This window comes from Polypterus senegalus, chromosome 8 (genome assembly GCF_016835505.1).
Source record: "Polypterus senegalus isolate Bchr_013 chromosome 8, ASM1683550v1, whole genome shotgun sequence".
Classification (NCBI taxonomy): domain Eukaryota; kingdom Metazoa; phylum Chordata; class Cladistia; order Polypteriformes; family Polypteridae; genus Polypterus; species Polypterus senegalus.
This window is the reverse complement of record NC_053161.1, coordinates 60,935,874-60,954,070: the sequence shown is the minus strand read 5'-3', so window position 1 is coordinate 60,954,070 and position 18,197 is coordinate 60,935,874. Positions and strand designations below refer to the sequence as shown.

The window sequence follows — 18,197 nt, the reverse complement described above, 5'->3', positions numbered from 1 at the left end:
ACAGTCAAATTGGTTGGTAGTTGTGCTGGAAAAACAGGTAGAGGTGTTTTATTGTGGTGTGTGTCTTGGTATGAGCAGCTTGCAGGAACAGAGAACAGCAATGGGGGAAGAGCAGTTTTCAGGTCTTAGCCAGGGGTGGAAAGAAAACCATGGAGGCCAACGTTTGACAGGTAGTCCTCTGCAACTGAGATGAGAGGAGTGGTAGTGTAGACCTGCACAAACTGACAATTGTTTTATGGAAAGGCACGTTTTTAACTTTGACTTACATTTAAAACTAAAATAACATTAATCCTGATAACTTTAAAGGTGCAGAGCTGTTACAGGCTATAGGGTAGTGAATCATCCAGCAACAACAGTATACATGAAGTTTGTTATTGGGAGCACTCCTTTCAAAGCCCCTGTATTGATTAGTGCTGCAGAGGAAACATTATAGGAAACATTTATATTGTAGAGACGGTGTACAAGGAAAGGAAAAGGCTGCTATAATGTGAGGGTTACTTGTATGTGGTAATGAAGGAAAGTGAAGATATGGTGTGCAATTGTTTAGTGATGGACAGATGCAACAATTGGTATGTAAAATGGCAGGTGGTACCATAAAAATCAGCCAATGCCAAACTGTAAGTGAATGCAGAGGAGTGAAAGAAGGAGAAAAGAGTAAGAGTATTTCCTTAAATTATTATCCACTGTGCAGCATTCTCTGTATAATTCTGAAGTTTATCCAGTATTTGCTAATATTGCATATATAATATCATAACCAATAGTTAATTCACAAATTTTGGTAAAAGTAATCAGTGCTAAGATAGAATTTGATTTAGAAACTGAATGTGAAGCAGTTGGTGGGTTTGGACAGCCATTGTAGACTACAGGGCATGAGTTGAATAATGGGTCTGAAAACTGAGTGAATTAAAAAAAAGAAATAGCGCAAATGAATCAAAACAAGGGCTTGTATTGTTTGTATATGAAAGCTTTTGATAGTATTAGCAAAAAAGTGAATGAATTGGAATGGCCATTTAGCAGTTAGATGGAATGAAGTTCTTATTGGCTATTCAAGCAGCTCATTTATATCAGGGACTAAGTAAATGGAAGGCAGTGGCTTACCATCCAGTTTCTGGCACTCACCATGTAGAACAAATGGGTGGAAACTCTAGACAGTGAGCCGAGTTGAAAGCTGATGCTTTGATGTTAAGAATGACATACAGAAAGGCCTGTTATGATTCATACAGACATCTGTATAGTTTAGGATCTTGTTATATGAACAGCAAAGCAGGAAGAAAGATAGGTGACACATATTTGTTAAGCCTGTCTGATAGTTAAAGAGCTCTAGGAGCCACTGTGGAGCAGGGAGAGAAGGCAGGTATTTTAATAAAATAAGTGAGCACTCTCTCTTGAAATAAGAAATTAATGTTATTTCAATCACTCTGGCTGGGTCAACAAGGTATGGCAAGTTGTAGCACTGTTAATAATTACGCCTGATAACAGGGTCTGGATTGATAGTCAAGGAAGAACATCCAGAAAATGAGAAACAGTGGTTGCTGGGAAAAATGACAACAGTCTTGATATGAGTGAAAGCCAAGAAAATACTTTCTTGCATCCATTTCTATAGACTTTATACTAAGCATCAGAATCCTGCTTAAAAGATGCCATGGGACTACATCATCATCATTGTCAAGTCAAGACAGAGGACAAGGCAACTGGACACTGAGAGAGAAAAGCTAAGTGTCCGTTTTCATAAGCACATAACCTGGGATGTACTGCATGCATTGGGAAGCTGGTTTCTAAGGGCAAGACAGGACAGATATGGACACATTTTTATGGATTTCATAGGGCTGAAATGGAGGACAATAGACAAGATAATGAAAAAAGGCTATGAGGGAATCACTTTGTCCAAAAGGGCTAGACAGATAGAGTATGCCTTATATAGCATTTGTTTTCATTTTTGTAGCCTGTATTTTGATATGTTTAACCCACTATACTGAACTAGGTGACTTACAGTGATGTCCATTCTGGGATGGGGTTAACTGTCAATATAGTGTCTTGTGTTTCAATGATAATTCTGAGACAGGCTATTTCTCTCCTCCTTTTTTGAGGCCTGTTAATTGGGGGCCATAGATATATTCTGTGCTTTGTGGATGTTGGAAGATGTAAAGGGGCACGAGTGGAAGGCCAGTGGTGGAAAAGCAGTAAAGAGGCTTGTAATGTGCTAAGTGATGAGTACAAAGAGCGGGATAAATGGAGTGTTGGATGCACTAAGGACTATAATCTTAGGCACTTAGAGGCAAAAAGCTGCAGGGAGCTGCACAACAGTGACTGTGGGAGTGATGCTCCAGTATGAAGGCAGTTGACATTCCTCTGATGATCTTCCAAAGACTTGTGCTGAAAGTGCACTATAAACAGTTCTACATTCGAAGGGGTGGCAAATAGCACTGGTTTATTTGATAGTTGAGATGAAGGCCTCCTTTGAGAAAAGGGGTTCCTTCCTGTGACCATCCTTTAGTCATCAGACGTAAAGACACTATAAAAACATTTCTGTTGTTTGTATAGCAACTCCTAACATTGTAGCTTAAATAGACGGACTTGTGTTTAGTGTTCCAGGGGTGGAGTAAATAGTGGAGTAAAATAGTTTAGGTGAAAGATAGTAATGTGGTAAACACTAATTTGAAATTGACAAATAATATGAAATTGGAATAGGTATTTAAGATTTAGGCCATCCAGCTTCCATACAACATCTCAGTCACTTAAAGAAATAAAAGGCAAAAGCTACAGAAATAACAGAACATAACAGGAGTTACTAGAGTCAACTAGCCAAGGATTCAGAATGCTTATGGAATCGATTTGAAATCGCAATGGCACATTTTGCAGTATACTATACCTGTTGGTATCCTAGTACAAAAACTACATCTGCTGATATATTTTTTTCTCTAAATGCAGGAGCTGTGAAGTACATCAAATGTCCTGGGTGAGCCAAATCTGCTTGAGGGTCTGAGTACTTGAAATATCTCTCTCAGCTGGATTTGGATTTAACCATATTACATATGGTCCTGAAACCCTGACATACATGAGATTTAAAGATGTTATTTTATGTCATATTACATACCAATAACAACAACAGGTGCTGACATTAGGTGCTGACGTGCTGATGAAAACGAGAGAGGCAGCTGAGAGTTACTGAGAGTTTCTGTGTTTTCTGTGATGTGAGAGTTAATTAAAAAAATAAATTTTGCTCTTATAAACTTGTGTTTTGGTTGCTGCTAAGGACCATGTGGGGATTTCTAAATCTTTTTTTCCCTTTAGAAGGGTTTTTTACTTTTTTTGCCACACAGAAGGACTTGGATAGCATACAGGCTTGGGAAGATTTGTGGCAGATGAAATTTTATGTCAGCAAATGAAATGTATAACACAAAGGAAGTAAAATATTAGGTTTGAATACACAATGACAGAGCTGAACATCGAGAGTACACCTTATGAGAAGGATTTAGGAGTCGTAGTGGACTCTAAGATATCCATTTCCAGACAGTGTTCAGAAGCCATTAAGATAGCAAATATAATGTTAGGTTATATAGCACATCGTGTGGAGTACAAGTCCAAGGAGGTTATGCTCAACCTTTATAATGCACTGGTGAGGCCTCATGTTGAGTACTGTGTGCAGCTTTGATCTCCAGGCTACAAAAAGGACATAGCAGCGCTAGAAAAGGTCCAGAGAAGAGCAACTAGGCTGATTCCAGAGCTACAGGAGATGAATTATGAAGAAAGATTAAAAGAGTTGAGCCTTTTCAGTTTAAGAAAAAGAAGATTAAGAGGTGACATGATTGAAGTGTTTAAAATTATGAAGGGAATGAGTACAGTGGATCGAGACTGTTATTTTAAAAAAAGTTATTGAAGAAAAAAGGGAGAGAGTTGGAAACTTGTTAAGGGTAAATTTCGAGCAAATATTAGGAAATTTTTCTTTGCACAGAGAACTATAGACACTTTGAATAAGCTAACAATTAGTGTGGTACACAGTAGGACTTTAGGGACTGTCCAAACTTGACATTTTTTAGAAGGATTAAATGGAAAGGAATAGCAAGCTTTGCTGGGCCGAATGGCCTGTTCTTGTCTAGATTGTTCTAATGTTCTAATTTATGTATATAGCACATTTTCATACAAAACATGTCTCATAGTTTGTTGTTGTTGATGACAGTATCAAGTTTCCTCACCTTCTCTTTTACCTAAAGCCGAGTTTAAGGACTGCCCATGGGTCCTGGTGGATAAAAGGCATTGGTATTGTTGGTGCTGTTCTCTATTGTAACAGTGGCTATCAAGCTCACATTTGCTAAGATCTGTTGTCATTTTTTACTTTGCCCATATATGAGAAACAGCTGTATTGGGGTTCTAAAGTTTCATTTTGTGTCTTCAGAGAATTACATGTTGTAGACATTCCTGAACAAGACTGGATCATTGCTGACATGCCTGTGCTGTGTGTGTATAATTCTGTGTGCCTCTTTCATAAATAACTACTGAACAGATCAACTAATTGTAGATGGTTATGAAACCTTTACAACAGTCCTTAAGGTGCTAGAACCCTGTGATTTTGAACAAAATCAGTTCAGGGGAAACATTGCTTTGCAAATTTCTGACATTTATTCTTATTTTTTTTTTGTTAGTGACCCTAAAAGTTTATAATTCAAAATAAATATTAAAAGTAAGATAAACAGTCTGTATATTTAATTTGAGACATTTTTGTTGAATATTTCCAGAAAGTTTTGGTCTGTTATACTTTCATATTAACAGAGAAGGACTTAGTTTTACAGATTAAAAATTTAAATGAAAGTTGTTTTGAATAACATATTCTAAATTATCTGAATCCTTGTTTGAAATTCGAATCTGGTGATGAGCAATGACATCATTAAATCAGCGGCAAAAAGACCTGACAGGTCCGTTTGATTTTGTTACATCAATTTAAATTTTTCTACACTAAATGTACATTCATACTGTGGTAACATCTGTCAAATAAGCACTCATATTGGTTTTATTATTCATTAGTCTGGACCATGCAGTACGAATGTGCTGCCAACGAGTGTGAGAGTATGGAACAAGTTGCATTACCTCTGTGCCAGACTTTTAAATTTTTCTTTACCAGCTGTTTGAGTCCCAATAGCTTCTGTTGTAAGAACCATAAAAAAGTCTGTAGTGCAATGTTTGTGAGGGTTTTCCAAGGCAAAAAGTGGCACAAGACTTAAACGGCAAAGAAAAGGGTCAGAGGGAGAGAAATAGAAAGAACATCCATTCTGGCAATCGGACCGCATTTCCAAATGCTAGTGGGGGAAAAAACAGCACCAACAAATTCACATGTAGGACACCTACTATTCCCTAGGGTCACCGTTTATCAGAAATAGTGACACATTAAGAGGATTCACAAGAATCCCTCAGGGAGCTATACAGCAGACAACCATGTTTACCTCATGTGTTGTGGTAAGATAGGAAATAGGGCCGGGGGAGGGAGGGGGTTCTTTAAAAGCTAAAATATTTAAGAAAAAAGATTGGAATTATAAAAGAGGTGCTTGTTGTTTAGCTAAGATGATAGTACTTGAGCTGGAGGATCATACCTCTTAACAAAAAAAAGAAGAGAAAATTTCTCAAAATATATTTGTAAAAACTTATACCATTAAATTAATCAATACATTATCTGGAATAATAAAAACATGACACAAAATTATTACAAAAAAATGAAGAACTCAGCAAGATACAGTTAATTTAGTAAAAAATATTGATCACAGCATCTGGTGATGTCCATGAGTTCAAGACTTAAGGCTGTCATTGCCAGCAAAGGGTTTTCAACCAAGTATTAGAAATGAACATTTTATTTCCAGTTATTTAATTTGTCCAATTACTTTTGAGCCCCTGAAATAAAGGGATTGTGTTCAAAAAATGCTTTAGTTGCCTCACATTTTTATGGAATCTTTTGTTCAACCCACTGAATTAAAGCTGAATGTCTGCACTTCAACTGCATCCGAGTTGTTTCATTTAAAATTCATTGTGGTAATGTACAGAACTAAAATTAGAAAAAAGTTGTCTCTCTCCAAATATTTATGGACCTAACTGTATACTGTATATAGCAGGGCTATTCAATTGGGCCCTTGGCCACATGCCCAGAATCAACCTCCGAGTGGCCCAGCCCGTGGTTCCGCCCATAGATAATAAATTAATATATATTATTCATAAATTGTTATTTAATATAATTTAATATAAATATATATATATTATATTAATATAAATATATAGTATATTAATATAAATATAAAGTATTTATTATGTCTATGGTCCCTAAAAGCAGCATTCCTACGTAAATTACGTAGCCTGCAACACGCAAACAATGCAGAGCGTGCCGGTAGTAGCTTAGATTACTATCAATATATCTTTCTCAACACTGAAACGTAAAATTGCCAATGAAAACCGTAAGTTTAACCCTGCCTGGACTGACAAATACTTGTTTATTTTACCGCCACATCCAAACGCCAAACTGATGTGTTTAATTTGTAATAAGTGCGTTGGAGTATTTAAAGATTACAATGTGCGGAGGCATCATGTTGAGAAACACCACACTTTTCGCACCAATTTTCCAATTTTATTCGCTCCACATCAAGCCTCCAACACCGCTTATTCCGCATGCTGCTGTCAGAAATGTCTGCTGAGCACCACGACCTTCTTTTGCATAATGACGTGAGGTGGCTGTCCAAAGGCAAAGCACTGGAGCGTTTCTGCGGTCTCAGAGAAGAGATCATAACTTTCCTCCGCGGCAGCAAGCAAAAAAGGCAGAAACGCACTTGAGTCACATACTGGACGACAACTTCATGGCCGATGCCTGCTTTCTGAGTGACATATTCAAACACCTGAACGATCTCAATTTGGGACTACAAGGCAGAGACAAAACTGTCATCGAGACAGACTGACCACCATAAAAGTTGGACGTGCAGAAGATGTCTTTTTTGGCTGTTTTTTGCTCTTTTAAGTTCATCTGGTGATGAATAAAAGGGGCGACCCAGTTGGCATCCCAAAAATTCTTTTTTTTTTTAAGACTGCTTTTTCACAGCCCAATCACAATGTATATGTGCATGTATATAATCTATATTATATTCATATGTAAATAAGAAACTGTCTGTAGCACTATGACAGAAAAAAATACATAAAGAAACTCAGAAAATAAGGAAACCCACAGATTATTGTTCTGTGAGACAAGTGTTGGACCAACCAACAAAATTAAAAAATACATATTAAATCAAAGAAAGCACATGTTAATCAAAAGAAATAAAAAAAATCACCAACAAATTGCTTAAAGATGTCCAACAAGAAAAATATAATAACAAATAGAAAAATTGTAAAGTTCTATTATAAAGAAAAACAGGGCTCAAAAACAAAACAGAATTAGTCAAAGAAAAAAAAATGAACATCCCATAGACAAAAAATTACAAGAATACAGATAGCAAATTATAAACAGAAAAACATAGCTGGAAAAAAAGTCATAGATAAACTATACAAACTAGAAGCAGCACAAAATAGAATTAAAGAAGGAAGACACATATTTATAGAAAATATGTAAAAATAAAAGAAATAATAAAAAGAAAACTGAAGCACAGGAAAATTTTGAAAATACACAAAAAGTTAACTCAAATTGTGTTCAAATTTATAACAAAAACAACACGAAAAAGTCTGTAGAACCAAGACAAGAGCAATGCTCAAGGTGAAAGGAGAAGACATCAAAATTGATCAAACTGTGGGCAGCGCTCAAAGTCAGCTATTACCTTTTATGGTAAAAGGACGAATGAGAAAATGTCCAGCAACAAGTTTCTAGACTCAGTCTCTTCATCAGGATATACAGTATACTGTCACTGAATAAAATACTATAGATAGATAGATAGATAGATAGATAGATAGATAGATAGATAGATAGATAGATAGATAGATAGATAGATAGATAGATAGATAGATAGATAGATAGATAGATAGATAGATAGATAGATCCCACTTTAGTTTATTGGAATTGAATATGCAGATTACAAAACAAGTGTGGTATTAAATCACCTATTTATTGACAGAGAAAACAGAATAATATGTTGAAGTACATCAGCTATCAACCTGTAGGTTTATTATTGTTTTGTAATAATCATGTTGGGAGTAATGGGAGTATCGAGTATTGCTAATACAAAAGGCAGGCAGAGACTTACCTACTAACTCATTGTAAGAAAAAATGATAAATATCTGGTATATATATGAGCATGTTTCTTGGTAATATACAAACATGCTATAGCCACAACACGGTATCTACAAGAACATTACTAAAACTAATGTACCCTAAAAGAGTGCTTAACCCTTGAGGTATGTTTTATAAAACTGTATGTCAAAGGCCTTTTGGCTTGAAAATATCAGATAGAGCCAGCTGGTCATATTTCTCAAAGAAACATTGAAAGGTCAAAGGTCCCATTTAAACCATCCTGGTTAAGAGTAGAATGTTTATGGGTCTGAAAGGCTTTGTGAAGTTGGTAATTGAAATTACACTGTTATTTGGTGAAGTCTGACAATTTCTAAATAAGAGATGGAGTTAAAAAAAGAAAAAACCTCAAATAAATTAAGCCACTATTATTAACAACATTTATAGAAGCTAAGACAAATAATTCTACCTTCAATCAGAGATGGACTAATTTGTACTGTAAGTATAAAGTATCTGGAAACTGTATATTTAATTGATCATGTACTAATGTTAATCTATATTAGCTGCCCTGAACATATTGTATTCCTCATGTACAAACTTTTGATGGGTAGGTATGGTGTCAAGAAGAGGAATGAAGAAGGTCAGATGATAGTGTATGTTGCCAAAAGGATGGACATGGCTGTGCTGAATACATTTTTTAAGAAGAGGTAGGAACATAGGGTTACATACAAGAGTGGAGGAAGATGCACATAGGTAGATTACATCCTATGCAGAAGAGTCAATCTGAAGGAGATTAAAGACTGTAAAGTGGTGGCAGGGTAAAGTGTAATTAAGCAGCATAGGATGGTGGTCTGTAGGATGACATTGGAGAGCAAGAAGAGGAAGAGAGAGAGTGCAGAGCCAAGGATCAAATGGTGGAAGTTGAAAAAGGAAGACTTCAAGGATGAGTTTAAGGAGAAGGTGAGACAGGCACTGGGTGGTAGTGAAGAGTTACCAGACAGTTGGGAAACTACAGCAGAAGTAGTAAGGGTAGCAGCAAGAAGGATGCTTGGCATGACATCTGGAGAGAGGAAGGAGGAAAAGGAAACCTAGTGGTGGAATCGGGAAGTACAGGAGAGTATACAAAGGAAGAGGATGGCAAAGAAGAAGTGGGATAGTCAGAGAGATGCAGAAAGTAGACCAGAGTACAAGGAGATAAGGCACAGGGTGAAGAGAGAAGTGGCAAAGGCTAAAGAAAAGGCGTATGATGAGTTGTATAAGAGGTTGGACACTAAGGAGGAAGAAAAGGACCTGTACCGATTGGCTAGACAGAGGGACTGAGCTGGGAAAGATGTGCAGCAGGTTAGGGTGATAAAAGATAAAGATGGAAACGTACTCATAAGCGAGGAGAGTGTGTTGAGCAGATGGAAAGAGTACTTTGAGAGGATGATGAAGAGAACGAGAGAGAGAAAAGGATGGATGATGTGGAGATAGTGAATCAGGAAGTGCAACAGATTAGCGAGGAGGAAGTAAGGACAGCTATGAAGAGGTTGAAAAATGAAAAGGCCGTTGGTCCAGATGACAAACCTGTGGAAGCATGGAGGTGTTTAGGAGAGACGGCAGTGGAGTTTTCAACCAGATTGTTTAATGGAATCTTGGAAAGTGAGAGGATACCTGAGGAGTGGAGAAGAAGTGTACTGATGCCGATATTTAAGAAAAAGAGGGATGTGCAGAACTGTAGTAACTACAAGAGGATAAAATTGATGAGTCACAGTTTGAAGTTATGGGAAAAAGTAGTGGAAGCTAGGTTAAGAAGTGAGGTGATGATTAGTGAGCAGCAGTATGATATTATGTCAAGAAAGAGCATCACAAATGCGATGTTTGCTCTGAGGATGTTGATGGAGAAGTATAGAGAAGGCCAGAAGGAGTTGCATTGCATCTTTGTGGACCTGGAGTAATATATGACAGGGTGCCTTGAGAGGAGCTGTGGTATTGTATGAAGAATTCGGGAGTGGCATAAAAGTATGTAAATGACAGGGAGGTCAATGGAATGGTGAGGATGCAAGGAGTAGAGTTGGCAAAGGTGGATGAGTTAAAATACTTGGGATCAACAGTACAGAGTAATGGGGATTGTGGAAGAGAAGTGAAAAAGAGAGTGCAGGCAGGGTGGAATGGGTGGAGAAGAGTGTCAGAAGTAATTTGTGACAGACGGGTATCAGCAAGAGTGAAAGGGAAGGTCTACAGGACGGTAGTGAGACCAGCTATGTTATATGGGTTGGAGACGGTGGCACTGACCAGAAAGCAGGAGAGAGAGCTGGAGGTGGTAGAGTTAAAGATACTAAGATTTGTTAAGTACATTAGAAGGTCAGCTCAAGTTGGACAGTTGGGAGACAAAGTCAGAGAGGCGAGATTGTATTGGTTTGAATATGTGCAGAGGAGAGATGCTGAGTATATTGGGAGAAAGTTGCTAAGGATAGTTCTGCCAGGGAAGAGGAAAAGATGAAGGCCTAAGAGAAGGTTTATGGATGTGGTGAGAGAGGACATGCAAGTGATGAGTGTAACAGAACAAGATGCAGAGGACAGAAAGATAAGGAAGTAGATGATCCACTGTGGCAACCCCTAACAGGAGCAACCGAAAGAAGAAGTCTGTGGTTTGGTTCTGGCAGGCAATAGGAATTTGAGGGGAGTTAAATGCCTTGTTAGACCAAGTAGCATATGGACATGAGATTCATCCATAATGAGCAGGCAAAATATATTCATTGAAACCAGAACTTTCTGCCTAGAGGGCAAATGTTGTTAATCACCACCTTCCTGTTCTTTTGCACTTTACATGAGTTTTTCATTTTTAAAAGGACAACAATAAAAATCATTTAAATGAAAAATAAAATACTCTCCATCTTTGTTGTAAGTTAAAAAAATAATACTATTTTAGAAATAGCTTAACAATTATGAATTATTTTGGGTGAAAAGGCTTAAAAGCATTCTCTACTGTTAACAGTTCTTTGAACTGAATTGAAAGCATCTTGTTTGATGTGACATACTAAAAAATATACTCATGCAGTATGTATTAGATGATTCAAGAATAATTGTCTGCAGTAATGAGCAAATCACTCACAGGAACTCTTTACTTTACTGCTGTATTGCTATAATAATATCAGTTGAATGGAATTTGATTTGGTGATGCATTCGCAAATGAAAAATCAATATATTAATTCATAGTATACATGTAACATAAAGACCACAGTAACAATCTTTCTCCAACAAAAAACACACACTTTGACATACAGTATGCATCAAATTAGTTTAGATGACTGTTAAGGGAATCATGTAATTTCATGCGTTTTAATTGCTTGTTGTGACGGATGGCCAGGACCATTTTCCAGCCAGAACGCCGGCTGGGTGGAAGGACCGAGGGAGAGAACCTCTTTGGGAAAATGGCCACCCCAAGACACTAGAGAGCAGCCCCCCTGGGATGCTACTGCACCACAAATCCCTGCCAGGCATGCTGGGAGTTGTAGTCTGGAACAGCTCTGTTGGGCTCTGTGGGTGCTGCCAAGGGGTGCTGTAGCTACAGCTGAACCCTTTGGGGCACCATTTCTGCCACAGCCGGAAGAAGGTCAAAAAACACATGGGGCTCTTCCGGGTGCACTGTAAAAGGAGCTGCCTTATCATCAGTCAGCGAGCCAGAGTTGGGAGGTGGAGGACAAAGCTTGTGAGAAGGAGTAGAGGCGAAGAAGAGAAAGAGAGAGGAAGAAAAGGACTGTGTGTTTGTGGAATATGGCTGGCCAGTCATCCCGGTCAATATCCCCCAGGCCGCCAGGTGGAGCCCTCCCAGCAGCATGGAGGTGCCCCGAATGCCAGCAGGGAATTATGGACAATGGAGTTTTTATCCACAGCCCTGCTGAATACCACGTGGGCTGCTAGAAGGCGCTGCAGGGAGGAACAGCGATTATTTGCCCTATACCCCGGAAGTACGTCCGAGTCACATGGACAAGAGGAATGACGTGCTTCCGGGTTGAAGAAAAGGAGTTTTTATCTGACCCGGAAGTGTTATCAGTCACATGGACGGAGACAGAAGAAACACTTCTGGGTCAAGGACTATAAAAGGACTGTGGGAGATCCCAGACGTCGAGCTCAGCTGGGTGGAAGGGTGGCAGTGCATCTGGGAGTGGTGGAGTGTTTATTATTGTGGAATTGTGTATTGTTAATGAGTATTGTGGAGTGGAGGGTGCTTTGTGCACTGTTGTTTATTAATAAAGTCAACTATTTGACTTTTACCTGGTGTCTGACGTATTGTCTGAGGGGTCAAGAGGACGATAGTGCCCTCTATCTGTTACAGTGGCGTAGTCGGCAGGATTCTCTGGCCGTCGTTTTGGCATAGGACCTGTGTAAAAATTTTCTGTGGGCAGAGAACCCTAAGAAGACTACGTGCAGACACGCAGCAACAGCGCTGGAACCCACCTTCACCAAGTCCGAGATGGGGAAGAAGAAAGGCATGCAGAGCGACAGCGCAAGTAGGAGAGCCACACTCACAATGGCCGACGATCGGGAACAGCTACGGAGCAGCTACATCAGTCGGGAGATGCCTCCAGAGACAGACGATTGCTACAAGGTACGTGCCGGGGATTTATTTGAAAATCCAGTTAAAATAACTCAATTTGTCCCATGCGCATACCTCGGAGAGGATCATCTGGAGGCTCTACAGGAAGCAGGAGAATATCCCGAGGACGGCGGTGCGCTCCTGTTCAAGCCAACGAGTGAGAAAGGGGACTTCTGCATGTTGGCTGCCGGCGAGGGACACGTGATTTAAAGCAGTGCTTTGTGGGAAGGAGAAGATCCGCGTCCTGCTGTTTGCAACTTCGCCGTTAAGAGAACGGACTTGGACTTTCAGAAGAGGAAGGGGGAGGCAAGCGAAGCACCGCTCACCCTGCAAGAAGGTAAGGAGGGCCAGGAAATGGCTGATCGGTCTGCCGACAAATTAATAAAGACAGACCGTAGTCCGCCAAAGAAGTCAACCCGGTCCTCAAACAATCAGAACTCCAAATCCCAGAAGCCTCTGCGAGAGCCGTCAGAGCACATGCCGACAGCGGACGTGCTCATTGGCTCCCGGCCAGCAGGTAAGGAGAATGAGGAAGTGAGCCTGCCTCCGGTCGAATTAAATAACTGTTTAGACGTGCGGGAACTCAAGAAACTGATCGAGCCCGTACGAGCTATTTTTCAGATGCTGGAGGCGATTAAGAAGATCGTCGGAGAGTTAGGAGTGACGGCCGAAGCACCGTAAGAAAGGTAGACGAGTACCAATGACGATTTGGTCGGGAATCTCCCGTGATGATAAATGAGGTGGTACAGGTAATTGAAGCCTGTACCGTACATAATAGAGGGACGCAGAGTGACATGGGCCCGCTGTTAATTCATAGCGGGTGTCAAGTAGCTGCGAGCCCTACAAAGGAGTCGGGAACCTTGACCGAATGGGCGGCAGAAGGATCAATTGAGCTGGGGCAGCTGGATAGTGCTAGCTCCCGGAACGATATGGTTCTAAAGACGCCACCACCGGTCATTTATAAATCAAAGGGGATGCAGACAGTAAAAGGGCTCTCTTGTTCTCATTGAGAGACCCAAACTGTAGACAAGCCCCATATTAAACAGGAGATCCCTAAAGTAAAGTGGGGGTCTCCTGACAAAGTAGAAACAGGAGCTGAAAGCTGAAGGGCAGCCAGGGAATCCTCCTCAGCGGGAAAAGGGCAGAGCCAGAAGTTCCGAGCTGTTTTCAGTCTCGCCGAGGCATACGAACAGGAGGAATGCGGCTGTTCTATGAATGCCGCAGGCCGGGCCACGTATGGAGAAATTGTCCTCGGAGGACAGGTATTAAAAGGACTTATTTATTTAATGTTTCCCCTAGGTTCTCCAGGGAATATTCAGAATGTTGCCGAGGCCCGACCAATGAAACCTCCTGGAGAAAGACAACCCTTGCGCAGCTGGACGCTTCAAACCAAGGTTTTTCGCTGTGTACTGTGGAATATGGCCGGCCAGTCATCCCGGCCAATACCCCCCGTCAGGCAGGTGGAGCCCTCCCTGCAGCATGGAGGTGCCCCAAATGCCAGCAGGGAATTATGGACAATGGAGTTTTTATCCACAGCTCTGCTGGATACCACAGGGGTTGCTAGAAGGTGCTGCAGGAAGGAACAGTGATCATTTGCCCTATAACCCAGAAATACGTCCGAGTCACATGAGCAAGTGGAATGATGTGCTTCTGGGTTAAAAAAAAGTAGTTTTTATCTGACCCAGAAGTGTTACCAGTCACATGGACGGAGACAGAAGAAACACTTCTAGGTCAAGGACTATAAAAGGACTGTGGGAGATCCCAGACGTCAAGCTGAGCTGGGTGGAAGGGTGGCAACGCGTCTGGGAGTGGTGGAGTGTTTATTATTGTGGAATTGTGTATTTTTAATGAGTATTGTGGAGTGGAGGGTGCTTTGTGCACTATTGTTTATTAATAAAGTCAACTATTGGACTTTACCTGGTGTCTGACGTATTGTCTGAGGGTTCAAGAGGACAATAGCCCCCTCTGTCTGTCACAGTGTTATATTAGGTGGTGCTTTTGTACTGTGCTGTGAAGTGAGGAGCAAACAAACATTTTGATGCTGAATACAAATAGGACACCTTTCTTCTGGAGATACAAATTCAAATACTACAATATTAGTACCACTTACCATGATAGCAATACATTATGAAAAATGAATTTTCACTGAAACACATTTGCTTAGGGTTCATATAACTAGGTCCAATAAAACATGACAACAATTCATTACATTCACCTAATGGTTTGTTTAGGAATAATACCTGAAGAGAATCATATTATAAATACAGTCTGAGCCTTGTAAAGGGTAGATAGATTCTTTACTTGCAGGGCAAATTGGGAAACTTAAAAGTCAAGTAAAGCATGAGGAATAACACAAAAAAGAATACAGTTGAACCTCGGTTTTTAGTTTTTTTTTTTTTTTAGTTTTTAAGCACAAATATATTTAATTATACCATAGAATGCACAGCGTAATAGTAAACTAAATGTAAAAACATTGAACAACACTGAGAAAACCTTGAACAACAGAGAAAACTAACACTGCAATAGTTTGCGCTATAGTGCTAGGAACCGCTCGCTAAAAACACTTTTTTTCAATGAGTTTTAAGCACAGAGAAAAAAATGAACATTTGAAAAATCCGTAATTTAATAAACCACCGAGAAAAGTAACATTGCCACAATGCATGCTATGAACCGATCGCTGTAAACAGAACTGTAAACACAGGAAATGCACAGGGAGAGACTGAACATGTACAAACCGAAAGGGAAACTGGCTTGTTCGTATACCGAGTGTGTGGTCGTGAACCGAGGCAAAAGTTTGGCGCACTTTTTGGTCATAAACTGATTTGTAAGTGGACCGAGATGTTCATGAACCGAGGTTCCACTGTACTATGAATGTGAGTTTCCAATCTGGTTTATTTACTACTAGCAAAATACCCGTGCTTCGCAGCGGAGAAGTAGTGTGTTAAAGAAGTAATGAAAAAGAAAAGGAAAATTTTTTAAAATAACGTAACATGATTGTCAATGTAATTGTTTTGTCAATGTTATGAGTGTTGCTGTCATATATATACACACACACACACACAAACATATAAACATATATACATATACATATATACCTATAAACATATCAACATATACACATATGTACACATACACATATCTATATATATATACACTGTCACAATAACAAGACATTCTCAAATAAAGATTTTGGGCAGCCACCCGTATAATCTGGTATCCCGGCTGCAAAGTTGTTCTTTTTATTAAAATATACAGCACTGAAGTGCATACAAACGAGTCCAAAACAAGACTGAGGGAAAAAGGAAAAAGGGCAGGCTTTTAAAGGTGAAGACAGGAAGTGAGGTCATAAGGATCGGGCACGTGTTCTTCACTCATTGGATCGAGCCCGGATGTGACATCACAGGGGCCGGAGCTGGTAAGGTCTACTTCCATTGGCTCGGTCCCGGAAGTGACGTCAAGAGCGCCAGGTGGAATCTCCCGGGAATGGTCTACAGGAAAGGAAGAAAAAGAGTCAGTGCACTCTGCCACATCCCGGCATGCCTCAGAACTGCCGTCACTCAAGCCCTTTAGCTGCCTCCCATGCGCACGTGTGTGGCAAGGCCCCCCCCCTTAGCCCAGACCTGTCGGTCGGGCGACCCTAACCGAGATGGGTCGTGAACCCGAGAAAGAGCATCAGCGTTGGCATGGAGAGCGCCCCGATGATGAACAAGCGAAAACTTATACGGCTGTAGGTCAAGAAACCACTGGGTGACCCGCGGATTCGACTCCTTGTGCAGAGACATCCACTGTAGAGGTGCATGGTCCGTGACAAGGGTGAATTCCCGGCCCAACAGGTAGTACCTAAGCTGAGTAATTGCCCATTTAATCGCCAAAGCCTCCCTTTCCACCGCTGCATACCTGGTCTCCCGGTCCAACAGTTTCCGGCTCAGGAACATGATGGGGTGTTCCACACCATCGACACTTTGGCTCAGCACGGCGCCCAGGCCTGTGTCCGAAGCGTCCGTCTGGAGGAAGAGAGGCAAAGAAAAGTTAGGTGCCATCAAAACAGGTGTGGACGTAAGGGCCTGCTTTAAGTCACCAAATGCAGCGCCTGTCTTCTCAGTCCATACCACAATGTTCGGGGCCCTCTTCTTTGTTAAATCAGTCAAGGGCGCCGCTCTCTCCGAGAACTGGGGTACAAACCGGCGGTAGTACCCGGCTAACCCGAGAAAGGCTTGGACCTGCCGCTTGGTTCGTGGACGGGGTCATTTCAAAATGGCATCAACTTTAAAGCACTGTGGCCTTACAGTACCACGACCCACCAGGTAGCCTAAATATTTGGCCTCGCTCAATCCAAAGAAGCATTTCTTGGGATTAATCTGGAGCCCGGCCTCACCAAATGTCCGCAACACCGCTCGGACATGCTGAAGGTGTTTCCTCCATGTGCTGGAATAGATGACCACGTCATCCAGGTAGGCAGCACTGTATAAGTTATGAGGCCGAAGCACTTTGTCCACCAGACGCTGGAAGGCTGCTGGAGCCCCGTGTAACCCAAATGGAAGGACATTATATTGGCAGTGTCTGCTAGAGGTACTAAACTCGTTTTTTTCCTTCGCGGAGTCTGTTAAAGGAACCTGCCAGTACCCTTTTGTCATGTCAAGTTTGGTCAAATATCGAGCCTGTCCAAGCCTCTCAAGGAGGTCGTCCACTCGTGGCATTGGATAGGCATCAAATCGGGAGACTTGATTAAGCCGACGGAAGTCAGTGCAAAACCTCCAACTTCCATCAGGCTTACTGACGAGCACAATGGGGCTGGACCAGGGACTATAACTTTCCTCAATCACACTTAGTTCCAGCATGCGCTTGATCTCAAGCTCCACTTCAGCCCTTTTTGCCTCAGGAAGACGATACGGGCGTTCTCGGACAATAACCCCGGGCTCTGTCACAATGTTGTGCTCAACCAGAGAGGTCCTTCCGGGGTTTTCACTGACTACCTCCCAAACGGCCCGGATAACTGTTTCCAGCTCCTGCCGTTGTCTGGGACTTAGGTCTGTAGAAGTTAAGGCTGTGTGTGTGAGCGAAGAGTGAGCTGGGCTGGCCGGAGGAGGGATTGGGGTCCCTGTCCTTCCACGGTTTCAGCAGGTTCACATGATAAACCCGCTCCATCAGGCCGACGATTGGGTTGACTCACCAAATAGTCGACCAGTCCCTTCCTCTCCTTAACTTCAACTTATAGTGGGAGGTAGGCACTAGGACCATGATCCGATCTCCCGGGTGGAACTCCCGAAGAGACGTGCCGCAGTTGTAGTAACGGGCCTGTGCTGCTTGAGCCTCCTCAATGTGACTTTTAAGGAGAGGCCAAATCTTTCCAAATCTATCGCGTAACTGCGTGATATACTCTAATATGTTTGTAGAGGGAAGAGCCTCTTCTTCCCATCCTTCTTTTAGAATATCTAA

The 18,197-nt window shown here is 41.2% G+C and overlaps 1 long non-coding RNA gene across 1 annotated transcript in view; it reads right to left on the bottom strand.

Moving 5' to 3' along the window:
- Positions 1-16,734: 16,734 nt before the first annotated feature.
- Positions 16,735-18,197, bottom strand: part of LOC120533977 — a 58,625-nt gene continuing 57,162 nt past the window's right edge. The window contains exon 3 of the long non-coding RNA XR_005634661.1: positions 16,735-16,765. This is a non-coding gene — a long non-coding RNA (uncharacterized LOC120533977). The remainder of the gene's footprint in view (positions 16,766-18,197) is intronic.